Genomic DNA, 25,083 nt, shown 5'->3' with positions numbered 1-25,083 from the left:
AATTTTGATCCTTTATAGGTGATCTCAATTTATTGATAACCTATATATTTGATTCTTCCATTTATGAATCTACCTCTATTTTTCTTCATTCTTTTGAAACTGATGTATCTCTTGAACATCACATGCTATGATTTATGATTTTGTTTCCTTTTTACTTTAACAGGGTGGAGATTAAAATATTTGGCTTTACTATCATAACTGATATATTTGATTTTATCCCTGCCAATTTGTTTTGTCCATTTGTATTGGTCATTTATTAAATTTTCTTTTAAAAAAATTTAAATATTTAAAAAGTTTTAAAAAATTTCTGTGTGAAGCATATCTTATAGGTTTGAATCTCTAACACTTTGAAAATAAGTATATCTGATAAGTATACCCCATAAGTACTTTTATTTACATTCCAATCTTATGCATTTGGAAATAAAGAACTTCATTTGGGCAATTTATTTTCTGAAACTTTATTAAGACTATTTTTTCTCTTACCTCCCTACCCTCATACATGAACACAATTTACCTTTGGAGCCAACATTTTGAATGATAATATTTTTAACTGCTTCTACTTCTTCTGGTGTTTTAGCTATGAGAGATTTTGATCCTTTACAAGTAATCTTAATGTATTGATGACCCATATGTTTGATTCTTTCACTTTGTGAATTTTTTTCTAATTTATTGTTCTCTTGATCATGGTCAGCTGTTTTTAACTTCATACTGAGATCTGGTTGTAAGTATAAAATGTGCACTTCAATGATTCTTTCTACCTCACATTTGGGACTGTGGTGCTTATTTTTCTCTGAGAAGACCCATAATTCTAAGGCTAAAGAGTTGCATGTCTATCATTACCTTCTGATGATTTGACCTGCACTCACTTCCTCTCTATTAGAGATATTTTCAATTCATATTTCATGTTACCAGCCTGATCATCCCTTGTCAGCCCTTCAATGTTTTAGTGGAAAATTTAATTTTACAAGTGTAATTATATTTTATTTGTTCTTCTCACTTTCTCCCTTTTAATATTCGTTGGCTCTCTTACTGAATGGATTTTTTTTGTTATTTAGTTGAAGCTATATCTTTTATTGCAATGAATAAAGACAAAAAATGTCTTATTGTTTCTGCTAAAAAATTTCAGTAACAGGTGCTTTCTTGAGCTTGATGATTTGCTGGTTCTGTAGTTACTCCTACACTCTAATGAATAGAAATATGTGGATTTCTATGTCTTCTCAGAGATGTCTGGTGTCTACGGGTAGTCAAAGGTTCTGGTGCATTTGTAGTGAGAAAATTCTTTACCTCTGTCCAACCTAGTATCTCCTGAAATTAATTAATCCAAGAGCTTTACTCCCTGTGGAACACCTCACAAAACTAGTGTGAAAACATGCTTGACCAGAAATGGTTAAAAATATGTCATGTGATAATTGGTAAATATCATATGAGAAATTCTTTGACTGCTGTAATTATTGACTAGTGCTCATCTTGGCTGTAAAAACAAACTATTCAATTTTACATTTGGTTAGTATTTCTGAACAATGAAAACAAATTGCAATTCTGAGTTCCCCAACATTCTTTCTTATAATGTAAAAATAATATGTAGATGTTAAGTGTATGTCTTATAATTCTTTAAATGAGGAGAAGAATTATGTAATGGACTTCTAAAAGTCGTATTTTCAGACACTCGCTATTTTAGTTAGCTTTTTCATCATCATGATCCAAATACCTGAGAAAAACAACTTAGAGAAAGGAAAGTTCATTGGGGGCTCATGGTTTCTGAGGTCTCAGTCCATAGTCCACTGACTCTGTTGCTCTGGGCTCAGGATGAGGCAGCAAGAACATCATGGAAGAAAGTACAGCAGAGGAGAGCTGCTCAGCTCATAGCAGGGTCAGGAAGCAGAAAGGAAGAGTGGGGTAAGGGCTGCCATCAAACTAGGATGGACAGCACTCACAGTCCAATCATTTCACCTCTGAATATTCCTGCATCCCAGAAGCTTTTGGGAGAAACCTGATATCCAAACCATAACTCCCACATTGAGAAATTGCAGAAGAGTGCGAACACATTTACCATACATGTCTTACTATCATAAATCTGTTGAAATGTCACAGGCGTGCTCAAAGATAACAGGAACTAGTCACAGGATGTGAGATTGTGTTTTTGTCTGAATTTTCTCATTGTAGGACTTTGTATGTTGGGGGCAGGTAAAGTGTCAGTAACTCATTTTTTTGTGTGTATTGGATAAATTATTCTCCATTTTAAAAACTGCATAGACTATGAAAAGATGTTTACACCAAAGTACATAAAGACAAAAGTGAAGAGGGTCTCTGCAGCTTCAGCCAGTCACCAAGTCAATCCAAAGAGGAAATGTCAAAGAAGAATGAATGGAGTCTGCCCACACTATACACAACCAACTGTAGAAGCTAACACTACAAAGAATCTAGGAGAAAAGGAACACCATCTAGTTATACAAGAAACACAAATAAAAAAAAAATAGATATATTGATCTTCCTCATAATGAAACTAATAAATTTCTACTTATCAAAGGACACTGGTAAGAAAATGAAAAAAGAATGTCACACATGGAATAAAATATTCTCAATACTATTATGTGACAACTTGTACCTAAAAATGTATAAACAACCTTTATTACTCAATAATAGAATGATAAAAAATCCAGTTACAAAGGAAAAAGGACTTCACTGGATATCAAAAAAGAAGACATGTGCTTGGCTAGTAACCACCTGGAAAGGTGTTCGATATCTTTATAAGAGAACTGTAAATTAAAACCTCAGTAAGTTATCCCTGTAGAGCCACTAATATGTTCTGTAAAACATGCGCTAGCAAGCCCTGTTGTGGCTTTATTGAAACAGGCAATGGTATGGTGCCCAATTCCTCCTTGATACCTTTGCCATGTGAAGTGGGAGGGCTGGAGGAGGAGACTTCCACACCTGACAGCAGCCTTAGTCCTTGGATTATCTTGGCCAAGGGAAGGGAAGAGGCATTCATGAGGGTCCGAAGCAGAAGCTGTGAGAGCCCCTGGGTGGCTTCTCAACCCTCTTGCTCTTTTCTGTCTGGCCTAAGAATGGCAAGTCTCAAAGCAGCTGCTCCTTCAGCATAATTAGAAAAGTACACAGGGAAGAGGTGCAGCCACCACGTGCCCTGAGCAGGAAATAAATGCTGGTTCCTGTATGTCAGGGAGACTTTGGGGCAGTTATTAGTATAGCAAATTCCAGAGAAAATTGGCTAAGACACCATGCCTCCTCCTTGATGCTAGGTATGGGGAAAGGCTGATTTTGTAAATAGTTTCTATTACTCATCAAAATAATCTGATTGGTTAGATATTTTCTCTCATTACAAGGAAGAAATTAAAGTATATTGAAAATCATCTACTAATTCTGGCAGGAGATTTCTTTCAGTTGTGATAATGCATGAAATGGTGAAATAGAAGTCAATAGGATTATATGCAAACACAGAAAAGATCTTAATAAATATAATTTAATGTTTTCTAACCCAAATATGTTGCTCAATGTGCAAAATCAATTCAACCATAGAACTTAACTATAAATGATTCAAAGTCAACTGACTATATATCTTGCAGAAACTAAAAATTAAAAATCTCTACTTTCCAAAACTCCGAGGACAATTGATGTGGGTTTCTTATAGATAGGCTAAGATTTTGATTTTTTTAAGTGGAAGATAATAGACTCCAATGGGGTAATGGAGAATGACTGGGAGACAACCTCCACCTATTAAGAAGTCTTCTATTGTGTATATCAACACAATAAGTTGATCCTTGGTATTTTGGCTGCTAATGAGGCTGTAAATGGAAGGGATGATAAAAGCCTCCACATGTAAGGTTCCTGGTGAGGGATATACAAGGTAAGATACTTACCATTATGATGGGAAAGATTGCAATAAGATGTTGTATAAGGAAAGATTAGAGAATCCACTGGGCTAGTCATTTAAGACCAACTTCCTCAAATATTTCATTCATTTCAGTCTTAAGCCTGTGTTTACAGCACACCTGCTGTCTGCAAGCCTCCCAGATGGTGATTGCAGGCATTAAGCAGGAAATGAAGCTGCTCTCACAGGTTTCCTGTGTTGCAGTGGGGAAAGCCACCAGGAACAAAGGAACTGCCTTTGGAAGTCATAAATACAGGGAGAAAAGGAGCTGGGAGGAGGAGTCCAAGTGCCACTACTTGCAGTGAGGCAGGGATGGATTTTCAGGAGGAAGGGGGAAATGGGAAAAGCAGAAAAGAGAGCAGCGGAGGAGCTGGTGTTTGAGACTTGAATGAACCAAGGAGACATATATATCCCTTTAAAGATATGGAAAGAATATATGCTTCTATTGTTGAGCTCCTTTTAAATGGTTGTTTTTATAGGTGAGGATGCTGTTTGTCCATTTTAATTTCTGTTCTTATATTTTAGCTTTGTGAGTATGTTTTAACTTAAGAGATGTAAAGGGAACACATTAAAATGCATATTACGTATTCCAAAGAAAATGAGAATGCGTGATGTTCTGGGATGTTTCATATCATTCATATGAAAATTCTGAAAATAATATTGGTTGCCTAAATTATCTATGCCACTGCAGAAAATAAGACTTTCTCAAGCTTTGGTGGCACAGAATAACCCATGGAGTATGATCAGTCACTGGGTCATTCCTACCTACATTCTCCCTTCCAAAAAATATTGAGACAAGAGAAAATAGAGAACATTTTTAATACTTAGACAACTTCAGCAAATAAAAGTACCAAAAAAATCATCTCTTTCAAGAGAATAAGTAAACGATCTCATTAATCATAAGAACATTACTCGTATTAGTCACAATATTCCACGTCACGTAGCCATATGAGATTTAAAAAAAAATGATCTTAAAGCATATCCAAGGATGAAAAATTGTTGCTTGTTTAAAAGCCAGACATATGTAAAATGTTCCATTTCAAATATCGCTGTTGAGATTCCATGATGAGGACAGAGGAACTACCCTTTAATTAGAATGCACTCGGGTAGAGAAGAGTCAGTGCCCAGCTCCTGTGTGTGAATTAGCTCCAACAAAGAATGTGGTCCTGAGCCACGGAGAAAGCAGTCACAGTATATCCATAATGGTGGGCTTATTGAGTTCTTCCAAATGCTCCCAACAGTCCCTAGAGTGTTTACCCACTCTTATTATGTAACTAAGGAAAATGCAGAGAATCTCTCACCATTTCTATTCATTGCGAGTGAATTTTGGCATAATTCAACAAAAAATCTAAAGAGAACTGAGAGAAAACAATTTTTTATTTATGTAATCATCAATACAAATAAGACAGCTATTTATATTTGTGTTTTAAATGCCTTGTTTTTACAGTGAACTATTAGAAAATAAACAGCATAGAGAATTCTAAGAATTAACAATTTACTCTATGATGAAAATGTTTTTGTACAGTGGGTAAATGATCAGATTCTTTCCTTCAATTCTGTTCTTTTATTCAATACACTTTAAAAATTTCAAAATGTGTGAAACTCTCTTTTCAGTTTGCCTTAATGTTACCCAAGAAATTCACAATGGCCAATCAGAGTAGAAAAATAATTGTATATAAAATGGAGTCATTTAAAAATTATTTGGAATATATTATTGATTTCCTTTGAAGATTTTGAGTTCTGTTCTTAGGTTAAGAGAATGTTTCTCCATGTCTTGAACTATTTAAAAATAGTTTTAGCTTGTGATTTGCACAGGTGGAAGTAGAAGACAGAAAAGATGATTATTCCTCACTTCCAATATGTAATGAAAGAATCATGTAATTTTCAACACTGCAATGTGTTCCAACAACTCTGTATTTTCTAGTGTGGCTATTACTATATCTTGTACTGAAAAAATAACATGTTGTGGTATTTGGATGCTAGAGTTCAGTCCACTGCTTTGATCAATTTTGTTCTAGCTCATCACATCAAATATGTTTCATGAAAGAATTAATTTTACATGTTACTATTTAATTACATCTGAAAAGAACTCTTCACTATGGATGAAGTGAAAGCCTCCTAAGTCTAGAAAATCCATGGGTATTCTTTCTCATAGCTATAAAGAGTTGATATATTTGTCACACTAAAAATATAAAAATGGGAAGAGGTATCAAAATAATGTAGATCAGATTTGCTAAACCTGAATTTTCAAGCTATGTAGACATTTTCAATGACTTATAGATGATGATATTTAAAAAAAATATTTACAACTACATCAATTCAATGCTTATTCTATATATACATAAAGGTGTGTTTATGTGTGTGCCTGAGAGGTGAATTCACTTTGAAATGTATTGTGCATGTGTTTACTTTGAAATCAAATCAATGATGAGGGCAGCAAAGTCAAAATGATTGGAATGGTAATTCAAAAGCTATTGTTGTATTAGCTGCATCTTGCAGGCAGAAATACTCCCATCACTGTATAACCAAATGCCTCTTTTACCCATGATGTACATAGAAAGCACGTGCCTGGCTCTCTGCATATACAGAAATGCAACTTCCTGTGTTTCAATACTACATTTCCCATCATCCAACACTGCTAACATTTAAATTAACCTGATGACAGCAGATTAATTGATGAATTGAATACAGAACTGAGCTTCAAAAGGATATTACTTTCAAATCCTCACTTATTTGTTTCTATGTTTAATTGTTATTACTATTATTATTGAAAGAAAACCCCATATAAAACAAAATAAAGCCCCATTTGAAAGGAATATCATTAATACACCATAAAATATAGTAACAACTGTTAATCTGAGCATAAAAGAAAGGAAGGATCACTAATAAATAAGGTACCAAATAAGGTTTTCCATGTCATTGTATCCAATTTTAGAGTGTTTTGAGAGCCTCTGAAGAAAGTGTGTTCCTCATTCTTTTGAAGCTCAGTTCCCCTCTTTAAAGAAAGTCAGTGACATTATTTTATAGTCATTTTGTAGGAATGAAATGTAATTTAACATAATGAAATGCAATTTAATGCCATATAGAAGCAAAAGCCTCACATTTGTAATTGCCATGAAGTTTGTACATTGCAAGTTGCTGCTGTCCTTAAGGGCCACCATTTGAAGTACAAAGGGAAGAGCACCTCCTGTCACCTTATGGTGTCACCTGAGGATTAGAGAAACTAGCACACTGCTTGGCTTATGTCAGGCTTACAATATTTGTTAATCTTCTTTCTCAAAAAAAAAAAAATAATTCAGCTATTGTTTGAAATAATTATTATCAAATGCAAAAGTGATAGACATTAATAGTGTTCCATAATTCCATTTGAGTAAAAAGTAATTTTGTCTTTCACTTATGAACAAAAAAAGGTTTTCATGTTTTAGATAATGGTTTGTGTTTAGTATAAATTTTTTCAAATATTAAAAAGATAACAATTGACAGGAAGAGAGAGAAGGGACAGGAATGCAGTACTACCTACAAGGAGTTGATCTGGTTTAGCACAGAGGGTTTTCTCTCACGTCTCCAGATCCGTCTATGACCTGAGACCCCACTCCTGGGGACCCCACATCCAAACATCTGTCCTTCCAGAAGTCCAGACCTCAAAAAGCTGTTTAATTTTGGAAGAAAGTATTATACATATTTTATTTAAATATTTTATCCAAAAATGGAGACACATTTTTAAAGAATTTCTGACACCTCACAGATTATCTATACCACATCTTCTACTCTTGGCCATCCTACTTCTGAGATCAAATTTTCTTTTGTTCTGAGATTCATGGAATAAGGTGAATTTAACTACTGATGTTTTAGGGAACTGATGAGAAAAAAATACATATTGAATTGTTATTTGGAATTGGGTAAGTCATCTTTAAATAATATCATTAGAAATATGAAGTCTCTAGGCTGTCATCCCAGTGACATTCAGGAGGCTGAAGCAGAGGATTGCATGTTTAAGGCCAGCCTCACCAACTTAGTGAGGCCCTCTCTCAAAAAATAGAAGGGACTAAGGATGTGGTTTAGTGGCTAAGCATCCCAGGGTTCAATCCCTGTTATCAATTAATCAATCAATAAATAAAATTAAATAGGATTAAGTCAATAGTTTAAATTACAACCCACAATTATTCCTGAAATTGCTGTCTTTTTGAAGGAAATTAAATATTTGTTCTTAAGATTTATTCTAAAACAAAGGATTTTACTACACTGGAAAATACAAGATTTCAATTTGGGTTTTTAGGCATAAGGAAACCTTTTCTTTCCCATGCTTTCTATTTAACATTTATTGGAGAGTCCTTTATTGTTCTGTATTCTGTGTAATCTCGGCATGTTTCCAATGATAAAAGTCATTTCATTAGATTCTTTCAGCCTTTTATAGCATTTTGTTTTCATTTTTGAATTATTTTGTGGTTGTCTCTTCTCTAAAATGCATTAATGCAATTTCATTTAAACTTCAGATCATCCAATTATCAGAACAGCTCTATGTAGACAACACTCGAAGAAATGAGTCATTCACCCATTTCCCGTTTTTTGTTTCCTTTCCTGATTGAAGGGTTCGATAAATTGCTTCAGCTCATAATGGCTATGAAAGTTAAATACTATTTTTACCCATTCAGCTGGGATTTTAAATACAGCATGTGGACCCATCATTTTGTCATGGCAGAAGCTCTGGAAATTCTTGACAGCTTATAATCTTCTTTGCTCATATTCACAAGTGAAAATGATTATACTTACAGGCAGGAACTTTACACACTAATTTTTAAATCAACTTTCAGGAAGACAACAACTCCATGAAAATCAGCACACTATTCTTTTGAGAAAATTCTTCTCAGAAAATAAAGCATTCAGAGTTGAAGGATTAAACTTCTTGTTTGTTATAATTCAAAGAATGAAATGTATGGACTCAATTATTTGTGGCTAACACTTGTGATCCACTTATATGTAAGTTTGTTCATGTTACATTTGAATCAAAACCTCAGAGACTATTGGATACAAAACATTATTTTCTCTTTATTAGAAGGATCTCCTGGAGTCTTCTTCCTCTCTTAGCCTGGTAGATGGTTTTCATAGTGCTTTTAGTACCTGAAATTTGTTTACTTCTATTTCAGCCTTTAGAATAGAAATTACAGAATAAAGGGTACATTTCTTATCTACCTGTGTTGTCCCATGTTTCTGGTGCATCAGGTCCTATGGTGTCACAATAAATAGTTGATGACTGGGTGGGTGAACAAATCCACTATTACTTACTTGCTTTAGTATTAGTGTACATTGTGCTACATACTTTTCATACATGGTGTTTATGACCCAATGTTTTGAAATCTGCGTTGCAAGACTTCACTAGGAATCTTCCCCTCCCCCATTCAATATATTTCCTTATTCCTGTTTGAATATGATTATTCCTTAGTTGTCTCCTATCCATTCTCAACTACAATCTAAACATGCCAATGGCATGAACTTGCAGTATACACTTGCAATATACATTTATTTTAATTTTCTTCTCTCTATATGTCTTCATTTCTCCTCTGTATAATAAAGGCATTAAACTGATGCTTCCTTAAATCCCTCTAATTTTTCTATCTTTCATTTATGTAGTTATGGTCATTAGTATTGAGTCTTTGTAGTATTTCTTCACAGCTTTCCTTTAGGTATATTTCTTTGTCCCAAGGAGTAGTGGAATAGCGTCCCACATGGCAATGAAGCATGAGTTGTAGGGGGAAAGAGTCCTTGGACTATTTATGTTTTTACATGTTATTTCAGTCACCAGTTAGAAAGACTTTCTCCCACTCCTTTGACTCCTGGTAGGGGTCAGGGGAGGTATCAGGGAGCCAGCTGGATTCCCTGTGTGGATGGAAAGAGTCACTTTCTCTCTTCAAGCCTCGCTCTTCCCTCACCTGGAAAACAGATGTTCAGACGTCACCCTTGGACATCAGAGACTCGGGGGTCTGTAACCTGTTGGGGGGCCCATCTCCCTGAGCTCAGGAGTGCTGGGCTTAGTTTAACACTCTGCCTTCCCTGTCTTGAGAGTCTTAGTGCTTTATGATCAATGGGCCTCATGCTTTCACTTTGTGCTGAGGACCTTCAAATTATGCAGCCTGTCCTTTTGGTGGGATGTTGTAAAGATTAAATTGAATAATAAACATTAGATATTTAGAATAGGGCTGGGGATGTGGCTCAAGTGGTAGCACGCTCGCCTGGCATGCGTGCGGCCCGGGTTGGATCCTCAGCACCACATACCAACAAAGATGTTGTGTCCGCCGAAAACTGAAAAATAAATATTAAAAATTTTTAAAAAAGATATTTAGAATAGTATCTCAGTAATAACTCTTTCCTCCCACTTATTTCCTTCCTAATCTACATAGATTTGTATCTTTCTACAAATATTCAATATCCCAGAGACTGCTAATTTTATGAGATAATGTACATGGACTGTAAATCCTACATAGATTCCTTAATGAATTCATGCCTTGAAGTGGGAGAAGACAACATGCTTTTAGAATTCAGTTGAGTACTTCACGTTTTGCAAAGGGTTGTTTATTCTTTTTTCACAATTAAGGAAACAATAGAGAAAAAAAGCACCCAACTATCTATATCCCTATTATAATGCAGCATACATAATTATAGAAAATGTCAAACAAAAAATATAAATAGCTGATGTAGCATATGACACTACAAAGAGAGCCAAAATAGCCACTTCCTTGTTTTCTATATAAAAATAATTTACCAATTAAAAGGAAAGAATTATTTATTTATGTGTTCATTAAAGGCATTGTTTATTATCAGACAAAACTAGACAATTTTAAAAAAATATAATTGTTAGTACAGATTGTTAAGTGATAAATATAAAGGGAATAAAATAAAAATGTAAAGGTCTATGCGTTTTGCATAGTGACTGAGATAGAACCAAAAAATAAGAGAAAGGAATCTGAACTGAGGAAAATGAATTATCAGCAATCTAAATTATTCTGAAAAGTCCAGGAGGTTTTCATCCTGCAGTACAGTGTAAGAAAATGTGCACAAGAGCAGGGCATCGTCCAGGGCTAACCATATCCTTCAGGTCAGGGGCATCTGTTGTTTCATGGACCTTGGACATGATCAGCTCCTCCATCTTAAATCTGACCGAAGTCCCTGGGAACTGCACTCTTGTGACATTAGGGGTCTGGGGAGCCCTGGCTCTCCTCCTGGGGTGCTGTGCTCAGTACTTCTGGTTTTGCAGTGAGAAATACTTCAGCTTCTTAATAAATACCAAGCTCCTTCTCTTCTTGCTTGGCTGTAAACCAGTGCTCTTCCAGATTGTACCACACAATGGAATCACCATTTCAAAATAAGGATGGGCATGTAGATTTCTGAAACTCATGAAAAAGTGGAAGAGCTGTCAGCATTGGCAGAGATTCCCATAACCACGTCATCTCTGCTGTGTGGTGGTGGAGAAGAAAGTATTCACTCACTTTGTTGCAGGCTTTGTTGCTGCAGATATCTGAGTATTTCCCAAATTTTTAGGTTTAATTCTATCCCTTTCAATGCATTTGGAAGCTGAATATTGATGGAGAGAAAACAAATTAAATATTAGATATGGAATCTAACAAATGGATCTACTAAAAAAAAGAAGCAATGTCTAATATCTATTGTAGATGATGGTGATGGGATACTGATGGAGCATCAAAGACATTAAGTAGAATATCCTTTGATTTCTCAGGACTCTATACCCATAATGAGATTATATCAGGGAAAATAAGATTCACCAAATTCGCACTGAAAAAATTAATCAAAATAAGATTCAAGTTTTTCTTTTGGTGATTCAGCAAACACTTGGAAATCAACGTCTCTAGATGTCATTTTTTATCTTTTACAAAATGCACTCGTAACAGTTTTATATAAAAATGTGCAACACGTGACCATGGCTCCAATTTTCTGTTTAATAAAAAACCCAGTAACTTTATTTTATGAGTAGTGTTTACTCATTTATGTAAATAAGCCATTGGCAAGTAAAAGAACAAATTAGGTAATGCAAAGTACCTGATGAAAATATTAGACTACGTAAATAAAAAGGACTGCTAATCCGTGTACTATCTTAAGCACTCGATTCTGGGAGGGCGTATTCAGTCTGTTGCACATAGAAGGATTTGGGCTAGAACAAGAAGGTAATCAGGGTAGAGAAGCTACAGAGTGAAGTGGAGGTCGGGACGTAAATGAGAACACGAGGATTGCATCCATCAGGAATAATTTAGGCTCTGATTAACAGACACCCCTGCTCCCAATCAGATAGCAATAGATTGCAGAAATTCTGAGGGAGGTCTCATTTTGCAGAAATTTGAAGGTAGACAGGTTGGGCTGATGTGACAGCTCCACAGTATTAATAATGCTTGCTTTGTGGATCTTGGGGTGGGGCTACACATGCCCCCATGCTCTTGAGGTATCTGCTGGGACCCTTCCTCCTGCATATGTCTCAGGAAGGAACAAGATGAAATGGGAAGGGGGAGAGGGGAGAAAAACCAGCACTTGCTCTGTAAGCGAAAAACTTCTTTGAAGGAACCATTCAGGAGCCCACTCAGCAACCACTTCTTCCTTCTCCTTCTGTTCCATTCCATCAACTCACATCACATTGGACAGGGTGACAGTGGCCTCAAAATAGAGCCTTCTGTTTAGGCATATTGAAAACTTGAATGAAATAGAAGTCTTGACCATAAGGAATAGGGAATCATTATAGCACATAGGAAACCAAACCAGCACCTTCTGTCACATTTCTCTCAGAAAATTAAGAGTAACAATATATCCATGTCTGGTTTGGTGGCTCTTTGCATCAACTATCTGGCCCGACGTTGGCTGCAGCTGAGTGACTGACACAGGGAACCTGAACCCAGGCACACAAAGATGAAGATGATGAGCCATAGCATGGTCACTGCAGAATTCATAGCCTATGACCGCCTCCTGCAGGAGGGACATCGAGTCTCTCCTGACAAATGGATAAGGATATTGAGTTTTGGAAAGTCTGTTTTACAAGTGACTCTTACATTTCTCCTATTTTGTTTGTTGGAACAATTTATGTTCATTTTCTTTTAATTTTGTGGGAGAAAGCCAACTGTTTAACATTGGATGTAGAGTTTTTGTTTGTTTTTCTTTTTTTTTTTGTATTGAAATTTCCGCCTGACTCCTGAAGCAGTCTCTAGTTTTGCTGGAGAAGCAATATAATACTGTTCTCTGTGTAATGAAAGCAATTAATACTGATTAATGCCAATGACTGTGTGCTCAGAGGGAGGGTCAGAACAAGGGCTGGTGGCATTCTCCACTGTCCCTGTGATTGATGTAGTTCCCCTGGCTTTCTCTCACAATCTCCCTCCCTGTCTCCTGACAGCTCCATGGTCTGAATCCTAAGCGTTCTTTTGAGGATAGGATGCTTTTTATTGTGGTGCACCAGGTTCTCCTACATTCTACCCTATCACAGAGCTTCTGTTTGAGTGACATTCTAGAATGGGGATGGGCACTCCTCAGAGGGAGCCACAAGGTGTAATTGTTTTCCCTTGCTGTATTTTAGTAGAGAAACATAAGATTCTTAATAAAATAAAAATGGCTAAAAATTATCTGAAAGATAAACATTAAATGAAAGAGTGATCAAAGGACTTTAAAAAAATAACTTAGCCCAAGGGGCAAGAAGTAATGTATACATAGAAGTCCCACTTATTTCGAAATTTAAACTTTTTAAATAATGTCTTTTTTAATGACATTATGTTTTTGATAAAGATTTACCATGAGGAATGTATTTTGACTTAAAGTTTTCAATGGAGTAATTTGTCAACCATAAATTAAAGAGCCTCAAAAATTTATACCACTTGATGCAGTAGTTTTATTTCAAAGAATGTACCTAAGCAAGTACTAAAAATTATAGAGATTTTAATATGTAAAGATACTCTTTCAATTTTATCCTAAACAGCCTACATGTCTAATAACAGCATAAAATATTTAAATGAAATAGAATGCTAAGTCATGCTAAAACAAAACAGCAAACAGAATTTTTCAAAGTGTAGTGAAAGACATGAGCAATATTCATCATATAATAAAAATAAAAGATTAAAAATACATCCTTAAGTTTTATAAAATTACATATGAAATATAATCTGTTCAAAAAATGAATAAATAGACCAAAAATATATGCATTAGAATCTCAATTGTGAAATAAAAAATATTTTTGTTTTATTCTTTATATTTTGCAAATTTATGCGTGAATATATAATAATTAAATAATTAAAATGTGATTAAGTATCTTGGTTAGTGTAATATTTATTCACCACTAAAATATTTGAAGCTAATTTCTAGGACAGATGATAGTAGAAATGTCATGTGACCCTGAAAATAGTTTTTTAGATTTATCACCATTATAGAAATCAATTAGCCCCAGTAATTAATTTGGGAGTAATAGAAATGGAGTTACCTAAATTAATATCTTCCGATTTCAGAATCCTTTATGGTGGAAAAAATTGTTCATAATTTATTTGTAATCTAACATTAGATTTTACATGGCAAAAACATCTCCATCCACACATTTAAAAAGTTAATAGGATTCCATTTCTCACTATGATGCAATAATTTTAGTAGAATAAATGTACTGCCAAAGACAATAAGAAAAGCTGGATAGTATACAAACATATCTATTTGAAGGTATGGGAATGCTGTCGAGACAGCCAGGGCTTGAGAAGAGAAGCAAAGCTAACTTCCTGGGAATCATCCTTCTGTGTAATGCTTTCCCCTCGGGCCATTTTGTTAATTTTTACCTTGTGCAGGTTAAGAGTGTGGGAAGCCCAATATAGAACTTGGTTGTAATAAGAGAAGCTATTAAAGTTTTCTGGGGTTTTGCAATGATGGATATAAAATAGAGAAAGTTAAGGTTGTCAATCAAAACCACCAGCGCTGAGGCATCCTGACCTTGAAGATAGGGAGGGGTGAGAAAGTGAGCCACATGTACCACCTTAGGTTTTTCTCCTAGGCATTTGCCAATTCACGAAGAGAGAAAGATTTAGAAACTTATGCTAGGATGAAAGTGACTAACAAAGTGATTAGAACTTTGGGAAATTTTGTGATGCTTGGAAGACAAGAATTGAATCTGAAAATTGAATTTCAAGAAGTACCAGTCCTATATTCTCCTACAAGCCTGGAGGAATATTGGTGAGTCAGAGATAGATCAATCCAACAAAGACTGTAACGTACCTAGAGTTATCTCACTCCTGAATCGTCTGGGGATATTTATACCTAATTTCAATGTCTGCCAGAAAATAGTGTAAATTATTTCAAAAAAATTATCACATGACCCAAAGCATCTACAATATTCTGCATTCAACAAAAATATGTCTAATCAGTCAAAGCAAAGACAACATCCTACTAGAACCATTTGGAAATACAGGTAATAGAAACAGACCCACAGGAGACAGATTATCTATATTATCAAATATATGTGGTCTGTGTTTAAGAAAATAAATGATAAGCTATAGAATTTCAACATACTTAGGTTCAGTGTAATAATGCAATACTAATATAGAGTATTGAGAACTCAAGGGGTAGATTTAACAGCAGGTTGGAAATATTGAAGAAAGTATTCATTAAAAAAATGAAAGATACAAATTTAATGGTGAAATATTTAAAGCTTTTCCCAAGAGATATGGAACAAGAATAAGATTCCTGATGTTAAGACTTCTATTCATCATTGTTTGATTAACCTAATCAGCACATAAAGGTAAGAAAATTACAAAAGAGACATAAGGAATGAAAAGGAAAATTAACTATCATTATTCATATATATATATATATATATATATATATATATGAATTTTTGTAAAATGAACAGATACATCAGTCACCCAAAGAAGAGATTAAAAGCAATCAAAATATTATCCACATGTATTATCCATATGTATTATCCTAGAAAAACAAGAACACAAGAAAAATAAGTTGCATAACTTAATCCTAGCAACAATGCTAGACATGAAAGAGTATATTTTATAAGACTCTAGTTACATAGATTTCAAAAATTGAGCTCTAATGATAGAATACTTTGAGGATTGATGGGTGACAGAAGAGGAACAGCTGGGGTACTGGTGATATTGCATTTCTTCCTTTGGGTGATGCATATGAATAAGAATATGCCTTAAGATGCATATCTTAAGAATATGCCTTAAGATGCATATTCTGCAATAACATTCACTTTATGAAAATTCGTTGAGTCATGCATTTTTTTGAGATTTTAAAAAATTTATTCTAATTAGTTATGCATGATAGTAGAATGTATTTTGATATATCATACATAATTGGAGTATAACTCCTTCTGGTTGTACATGATGTAGAACCATACTGGTCATGTTATCATATATGTGCATAGGGTAATAATGTCGGATTCATTCTGCTATCCTTCCTACCCCCATACTCCCTCCCTTCCCTTCACTCCCCTCTACCTAATCCAAAGTACCTCTGTTTTTCCCTAGACCCATGCATTCTTCATGTGGATACTTCTATGAACCTTATAAATATATGTATGTTTATGTTAACGAACTGGAGATATGAGTTAAGATTTTAAAGATTATAAAGAAAAACCATAATAAAATTATGATTAATACATTTTTTCCTCTTAATGAAAAGGAGTATACATATTGATCAAGAAATGGCTAATTTTAGTTTTAGAACCCTGTTGGCTTTTGAACATCTGTTCACTTTTGTTGTTCACAGGTTTTTAGTTTTTATTGAAATTCCAGTCTGAAAACACATCTGTTTCTCTGATTCATATTTTCATGGTGCCTCTGAAGTGAGTGTTGTTGTGAACTGAGAAATCATTCAAAGCACAAGGGGTGTGTCCTTGTATTATTTATGGAGAGAAAGCAGACAAGTACCGAAATCAGCAACTTGGTGCTTGTTTATGTGAGGAATTATATTAAATGTTTGCCTCTCTAGTCATTCATTTCTGTCTTTCTAAATTAGCATAAGATCAATGTAAGTAGGGACGCTAAATAAACAATTGAGGAGATTAAATAGCCCTCTCTTGGTGTTCTCAGCTCAGCCTTGGCTTCTTTTGCTCCTTTCAAGACAGAAACCATGAAAAGGCAAGCAACACCAGCTGAAGGAGGCTTTGGGGGACTTATGCTTGAGCCTAGGGGAGATAGCACCCTGGGAAGTACAGACTGCCTCTCCAAGGAAGCAGAGAGTGAAGCTTATGTAGCCTGAAGGGGGCTGGTGCAGGTGTGCTGGCAGCTATTGTGTGCTGCTGAGGCCTTCTGCACCTGCATCTTCTGCTCTTAGCATCAGGACTGTCTGTGACACTGTCTGTTCAGGTCTGCTCCTGTGAACTGGATCTGTTTGGTGCCCACTATCACCATCCAGGAAGGTCACATAGTGGTCAGAAGCAGGCCGTCTGCTCATGTGGTGCTTCAGAAAAGTCACCATCCAAGCTTAGAAGGAACAGGTGCTATCACAGGGCTGCCTTAAGATGCATATTCTGCAAAAATCGGCTTCTTGTGACAAATAGATAATATGGCTGGGAAATCAGATCTTTGTTAGTCTGTCTCATGAAGAGTAAATAGCTGGGTTATCTTTAGAATTGTCAAGAGCTTTGTAATGTTTTGAACAACCAATTAAAAAAAAAGAAAGAAAGAGCTTTCTAAGAGTATTTTCAAGGTTTTGATCTTGTAGGTGATAGTATTTCTCACAGAAGGTTGTACTCATGTAGTAGCTTACACTCTTTTCCAGTCAAATAAATCAGTGTCTGTTTCTTGCACTCCTCTGCCACAACCATAGCACAGGTGATCATCTGTCAATTGTACTCTGAAGGAATATCCCTGCTGGCACTAGTGCGTGACCTTTCCATTGCCCATCTTGTGCACTTTGATTTATGAATCTAACATGTTGCTTTCAAGATAGTCTCTCTCATATCCAAATTTGATTTTCTAATTTTCCAGTTTAAAGTGTATTAAGCTTTCAGGATGAGTCCAGCATTTGTTTTTCCCCTGTACCCATTTAGTCTAACTCCAGAACTCAGCCAAGATATCACCTTCTCCAAGATGCTATCAGGGCTCGGACCCAGAGTTCTGTTCTCCAGGTGCATTTGCCATAATCTTCTCATCCTGTGAGTGCTCTGCCCAGTGAAGTGTGAGATGCCTGAGGAAGGGCGAGGGAGAGTGAGAGGCACAGATGGCTCTTCCTGAAGAGGACACTCGGTTTCCAACATTGTGGCATCTCAACTTTCTCATCAGAACCTAAAATGCCTCAAAATTTGTTCACTAAAGGAAATGTAGAGCCCTGCACCATACAGCGAATGTCCTCTAAGCAACATGGGGTACGCTGGCAAGGAAATTTTGATGCGTCATGTCATTCCTACTTGGCAATGGCCCTCAGCAATACAGAGAGAAAGTGCTCACAGTTACAGGTCTGGGTGGAGAGACTTCTAAGAAAACCAGGAAGGGAGTCAGAGGAATCCTGGGCAACAGCCAGATTTCGGTTTGAGTAAGAAGAAAAGCAGACTTCAGAGAAGAGGGTGTGGATGCAGAAGAACTAGTGTTGACAGATGGCGTTCCCCAGGTGTTAACGAGTGCAGGGGGATGGGGACAGGAGGTACGGAGGACAGTCTTGTGTGCTCTTCAATGGTATGTTTTGTTTTTTTGTTTTTTTAATTTTTTTTGGTACTGAGGATTGAATCCAGAGGTGCCTACCATTGAGCCACATTCCCAGTCCTTTTTTTATTATTTATATATGACAGCAGAATGCATTACAATTTTTATTACATATATAGAGCACAATTTTTCATATCTCTGGTTGTATACATAGTATATTCACACCAATTCATGTCTTCATACATGTACTTTAGATAATGATGTCCATCACAGTTCACCATCATTTCTAACCCCCTGCCCCCTCCCTTCCCCTCCAATCCCTCTGCTCTATCTTGAATTCATCTATTCCTCCCATGCTCCCCCACCCTACCCCACTATGAATCAGCCTCCTTATATTAAAGAAAACATTCGGCATTTGGTTTTGTGGGATTGGCTAACATCACTTAGCATTATCTTCTCTAACTCCATCCATTTACCTGCAAATGCCGTGATTTTATTCTTTTATTGCTGAGTAATATTCCATTGTATATATATGCCACATTTTAAAAATATATTCATCTATTGAAGGGTTTCTAGGTTGGTTCCACAGTTTAGCTATTGTGAATTGTTCTATTATAAACATTGATGTGGCTCTGACCCTGTAGTATGCTGTTTTTAAGTCCTTTGGGTATAGACCGAGGAGAGGGATAGCTGAATCAAATGGTGGTTCCATTCCCAATTTTCCAAGAAATCTCCAGACTGCTTTCCATATTGGCTGCACCAATTTGCAGTCCCAACAGCAGCATATGAATGTACCTTTTCCCCACATCCTCACCAACACTTCCTGTTGCTTGTCTTCATAGTAGCTGCCATTCTGACTGGAGTGAGATGATATCTTAGAGTGGTTTTGATCTGCATTTCTCTAATTGCTAGTGATGATGAACATTTCTTCATATATTTGTTGATTGATTATATATCATCTTCTGAGGAGTGTCTGTTCAGGTCCTTTGCCCATTTATTGATTGGGTTATTTGTGTTTTTGGTGTTTAACTTTTTGAGTATTTTATATACTCTAGAGGTTAGGGCTCTATCTGATGTGTGAGGGGTAAAGATTTGCTCCCAAGATGTAGGCTCTCTATTCACCTCACAGATTGTTTCTTTTGCTGAGAAGAAACTGTCCTTTTAATTCATTTATTAATTTTAAATTTTGAGACAGGCTCTTGCTAAGTTACTTAGGATCTCACCGAGTCTTAAGGAGGAACCTGAGTCTTTCTGATTGGACTCATGAGTTGCAGGTATTACAGGTAAGTGCCACAGTGCCCCACAGTGAGCTTGGATTTCTGAAGATGAGCAAGGAGAAAGTGATGCAACGGATGATGAACTTGCTTGGAAGCAAAGGGGCCATGGAGGCAGAGCTCCTGGCAAAGAAGAGGGACAGTGCACAGCAGCACCATGCCCTTGTAATCTCAGCGCATCGCCCGGCTGGGGCTGGACTGATGGCAGAGGAGGGGTGTTTGCTCGCTCATATCTATTTTCCTGCGTGGGAGGAGTGGACATATTGCAAAAAGAGGTTGCCAGACATACATATGTAAATAGAGCAAAAAGCGAGGTGGTAGACAAGATAAATTTAGTCAAATTAATGCACTAATAATTTATCCTCAGAAAATGCAAATTCCTGTTGTGCCATTTTCCCTGTTTCCCCACATATAATTAGAACATTGATAACGCAGGGAAACCTTCATGTTGGAATGGAGAGCCACCCTGCGTAGGAGGAAGAAGCAGTGATGATTGTAAGTTACCCTGTCCTCCAATTCTTAATATTTCCAGTCTGTGAACTGGCTTTCAATTCCTTTCCTAGGAGGCAGGTTGAATCTTTCCTTTCTGACCACCGAATGCATGCACCTGTCTGCCTACAGCTTCTGCATTGTCAGTCCTGTGGTCAGGCAGGTCCTCTCCTGGTATGTCACCTGTGGTGCTGGGCTGACTGGTGTGGTGCTCTTGCTCTTTCCCATCAGTTGCTACAGGTGACAATGGGCAAGGCCTAGAAGAGATGCTGGGGTTTGGCTTAACATCCAGAGAACGTGACACATTTCCAGGTGGAAATATGAGGGTCATCAACTTAACTCTGCTTTTCCAAAATCCACTGACAGAGTAATCTGTTTGTAACAGGTATCAATATTTTCTTTACATTTATGGATAGATAACCCTGACCATATTGAACATGTCCTTTGATAATATTTTAATACATTTATTGCAGTTCCAAATCTATAGAAAATAATATCTATATCTATTTGCAATAATGTCTACCACGTTTACTTCTTTTTCTTTCATACAAGAAAATACACGTGTAGTCCCCTCCTTGGCTCCATGATGCTGTTCATTGATTAGAGTATGTTTCCAGTACTGCTGCTGGAAGACTAGCCCAAATGCAGGGAGAAAAGCCGCTTGACGTGGCCTTAACCATCATGAGACTTATGTACTGCATGTTATGCTTTAAATTTAAATTTGAACATAATTGCTACAAGTTTTGTGGTATTAAATCAATGAGCTTTTCAAATTATGTTTATGGCAATATATCAGCAGTTTTTAATTCATTACACAAAAGTTATCATCTTGTTTCTTAATAAAACAATTCATTATTAATATTTCATTTAATGTAATCATTTTAAGCTTTTATTGAAGTGTCCTATCTCTGGTGAACTGACAGTACACTAACCATAGGTAAATGGTGTAATGACCCATGGATTGAGAATGGAATTCCACCTACTTCCTTCCCTGTCCATCAAACTTTTAAAAGAATCTTATGATACAGTCCTAGTCCCATTTTGTGTATTACTGTGGATCTCTTTTTTTTTCCATTTTGATCTGTTTTATTACATATGGATTCCCTTACAAATTAGGAAACCCGTCCTTAACCACAATAGTGTTCATTTTTTTTTCACAATTTCAAATGTTTTGAGATTGGTTTCCTTCTGTTGAAATTGGAATTTATAGTGGAAGGTAACATCAGTCTTTATAGACTTACATGTTTAATTTAAAATGTAATGCTCTCCCTCTGTGTGCTGTATAATAGTAGAATGCATGGATGCATATTAATATTGTCTCTAAAAATAATAAGGAGAAGAAGCAGTTCTCTGTAAATCTAGCTTTAGTATAAAGCTGAATGAAGGGGGCAAAGTCTGGGGTCTCTAACTCCTACAGATCTTATCTCTTGGGTAGCAACAAGGCAGGGAATCCCACTGGTTAGTGTTCATGGGTAACTCTTTAAAACTTCTGTAGAGATGTGATTTTGTTTTTCTCCTAGACATGGCCTACTTACTGACTTAAGTGACTAAATCAGTTTTAACTCTCCACTTTGGGGGAGAATGGTCAATTAGTGAAGCTTTGAGTAAATTAATCTACATTTAAAGTTTTATCAGCAGGAAGAATTCAAATGTGAACAGCAGAGGTTTTGGTTGGTCCCTGAATTCCCTGCTCCTATTAAGAAACAATTCCATATCTTGGAGTTAAGTCCAAGAAACACAAGCCATAACTTGTGTCATAGAAAGTCTCCTGAAAGAATAATCTCAGTTAAAATGAATCATTTTCAAAATGCTGCTCATTAAGATATAAGCTATAATTTCAGATAAATTTAGATTGCATTATTTACTCTTATATATGCAAAATAAATTTAGGTAAAAGACTAAAAAGAAATTCATTCACACACTAACAATATTTGTCCCTGGAACTGAATTTAATGGGGGAATTTTTGACTTACAAATACATACTTTTAAAATTTAGAGTGATCTTGTATTGCTTTAATATTTTTATGTGTTGCTTTTAAAATTGGGATTTTTAGAATCAGTTAAATCATTTAAAAGTGAAAGGCATTCAGTGATTTTAGAGCATGCTATGTGTAAAGGTAGATTATGTTTTATAAATTTCTTATTAAAATGTTTGATTTGACAATTAGGGAATATTTAGAGGAAGAGAGGTATATGCAGTTAAAAAATAACTATATATAGTGGATAGAAATTCTCAGGAAATGGCATAAAAGTACTGATGATCTGCATAAGCCTTGAAGGCAAAATGCACATGAGAAGTCTAGATTTAATGTATATATATAAAATGAACTTTGACACTTCAGAGCACCTTTTAGATCAATCAGCGTTTCTTAGACTAGAGCACTAGCAAGTTTCTGTCTTAAAAATCACAGTGATTTCTAATCAGGCCTTAGAGTGGTGACTGAGTCTGGGGCTCAGGACAAAGAGACAATTTGGTAAGGCAACTTTCACACGAGCGTGTATGTGTGCATGCGTGCGTGTGCACGTGTGAGTGCAGACAACACCAGGTTTGGACCTCAGGGGAAGGGAGGGTATACAGATAAATGCAATTCAGCCTCAAGAGAGCTCAGTCATGTTTGGCTTAGTTAGGAGAATCTACCTCACCCATCCCAGGTTTCTCAATAGCAGCACTATTTACATTTGGGGCCTAATAATTTTCTGTTGTGAGAACTGTCCTGGGAGAAATGTCCTGGGCAGCGTAGGATGTTTGGCAGCTTCCCTGGCCTCTAGGACTACATCCCTCTAGCCCCTCTCTCCCTGTTGTCTGCTCTCTCCAGACATTACCAGGTGTCCCCTAGAAGGGACATTGTCTAGGGCTGATAGACCTGCTCTGTCTGCCACCAACAGGTGGCTCATGTTGGGAGAAAAGAATATCACCCAGAGAATTCCCACATTCAATCACAGAAGTGAAAATCAGGACTAAGGAAACAAAAGACCGTAGGCAGAGAGGCATAAAGGACCCTGTTGTGGAGATTAACAGGCATTCAAATACCCATGACAAAATCAGCAAGGAAAGAGGACAACAAGGTGGGTCTTAGGCCAAGCCTTGTTAAAACACACAGAACTGAAGGAGAACTGGCTTGTGCTGTTTTCACGGATGGTGGGTTGTTTGCCGTGTTTGCGTTTCTTGGTCTTTGTGAGCTTATGTGTGGCTTCTGCTAAACACTGGAAAATCTTTGGGCTCAGTTTCAAAACATTTTCCTTCAGTGAGGATTTGTGTTTGTTTTTGCGAGGAAAACTACTGATCTCGAGTACTGATTTGAATCTCTTGTAGCCTTCTTTTAGAATTCCCAGCTTAGCTGAACAGTCTCAGGTTCATCTTTCTCCCCTTTGTTGCTTGAAGTACAGGTATAGGCTTTTGCCCTTGGGATTCCTTTCATGTACCCTTGTTGCAGCTTATAATTTTTGTTTCTGGGTTTCTTAGAGAATTGCATTACTTCCCCTAAGCCCAGTAACTGAACGGTTTTAGATGCAATGTATTATTTGGTCTCCATATTGCTGGAAACTGAAGCTCATATACTGTGTGCTTCATTGTTACACATGGTTTATAATGTTACTTCAAAAAGGGACGATTACTAAAAACTTACATGTAAAGTCACATTTTCACACCAAGACATAAATCAACAAAATTAAAAATGAAAGCAGAGGATAATCAATGAGTTGGAAGAGAATAAGAATGTGTATTAATTATACTTCCCACAAAGGAGTTGTCATCTTCTAACAGGAAAAAAAAAAAAGAATTTGCAAATTAAAATTCCCAGGGGAATTAATGCAGTGACTCATTATGTAGCACATCATGGAAAGCAATCTCTCCTTGGACTCTCAGGCAATCAGATGTATTTAAGCCAAAGATGATTCTAGACAAAAGTAATCAGGTTTCCTGCAGCCCAGCTTTTTGTGTGATGTAGAGTTATCATTGTTTAAAGCATCTAATCACTTAGCCTTTCTTTGTTCCCTTTTATTACCTCCATTGCATTGTGGAATAGCTTCTGCAGTAGTGGTGTGAACTATTATTGTTTGCGCTGATTAAATAGTCTATTACTTTTGATAACCATCAGGTGAAAGCCAAAGTCATTCCATGGAGGAGCCAAGATTGCGATTTCCTGTTACTTCAAGGAAGACATTGCTTTTCAAACAATGGCAAGGATGCTATTGACAATTAGCTCTTACATGCAATTTGGTTTTGTTTTGCTTTGTTTTTATTCTTCCGTATTAAGTCCTTTGACTTTATGGAAGATTTGAAAGAGAGAGGCACACAGAACATCTTCATCTTCCCTGATAGAATGGAACCCAGAGTGAGTTTAGGCTCTATTTCAAGCAAATGACTATTCATCCTGCATTTCTTATAGTTGGAGAGGTGTGAGGGCTTGCACTGGGAGCTGCACTTCAAAGGCCCTTATTTTCTGACAGGTTTTCATTGCCAATAGAGACAGGTAACCTTGTGCCTTCTAGTGTGTTTTGTCTTCTAACTCCCTCCTCCCGTCTTAACTCTTCCACTATCCTTCTGACATTCTTGTTTTTTTTTCTATTTCTTTCTTTCCCCTGCCCTCCCCTCCTTTCCCCTTTCTCATCCTTCCCTCACTTCCCTTTCCCTTCCTTTCTTCCTTTCTTGAGATTAACCCAGAGGTGTTGCATGGTTGAGCTACATTTCCAGCCCTTTTTATTTTTTATTTTTTTTATTTTGAGACAAGCTCTTACTATGTCACTTGGAGCCTCACTTAGTTGCTGAGGCTGGCTTTGAACTCGTATCCTCCTGTCTCAGCCTCCGGAGCTGCTGGGA

General features: G+C 36.4%; 1 protein-coding gene across 1 annotated transcript in view; it reads left to right on the top strand.

Annotated features, from left to right (window-relative positions):
- ITGBL1 (integrin subunit beta like 1) overlaps nt 1-25,083 on the top strand; it is a 228,345-nt gene that overhangs the window by 164,410 nt on the left and 38,852 nt on the right. The gene's annotated exons all lie outside the window — the stretch shown is intronic.

The sequence above is a fragment of the Spermophilus citellus genome (genome assembly GCF_964194105.1).
Source record: "Spermophilus citellus genome assembly, chromosome: 1".
Classification (NCBI taxonomy): domain Eukaryota; kingdom Metazoa; phylum Chordata; class Mammalia; order Rodentia; family Sciuridae; genus Spermophilus; species Spermophilus citellus.
This window is presented reverse-complemented; position numbering and strand designations above follow the sequence as displayed.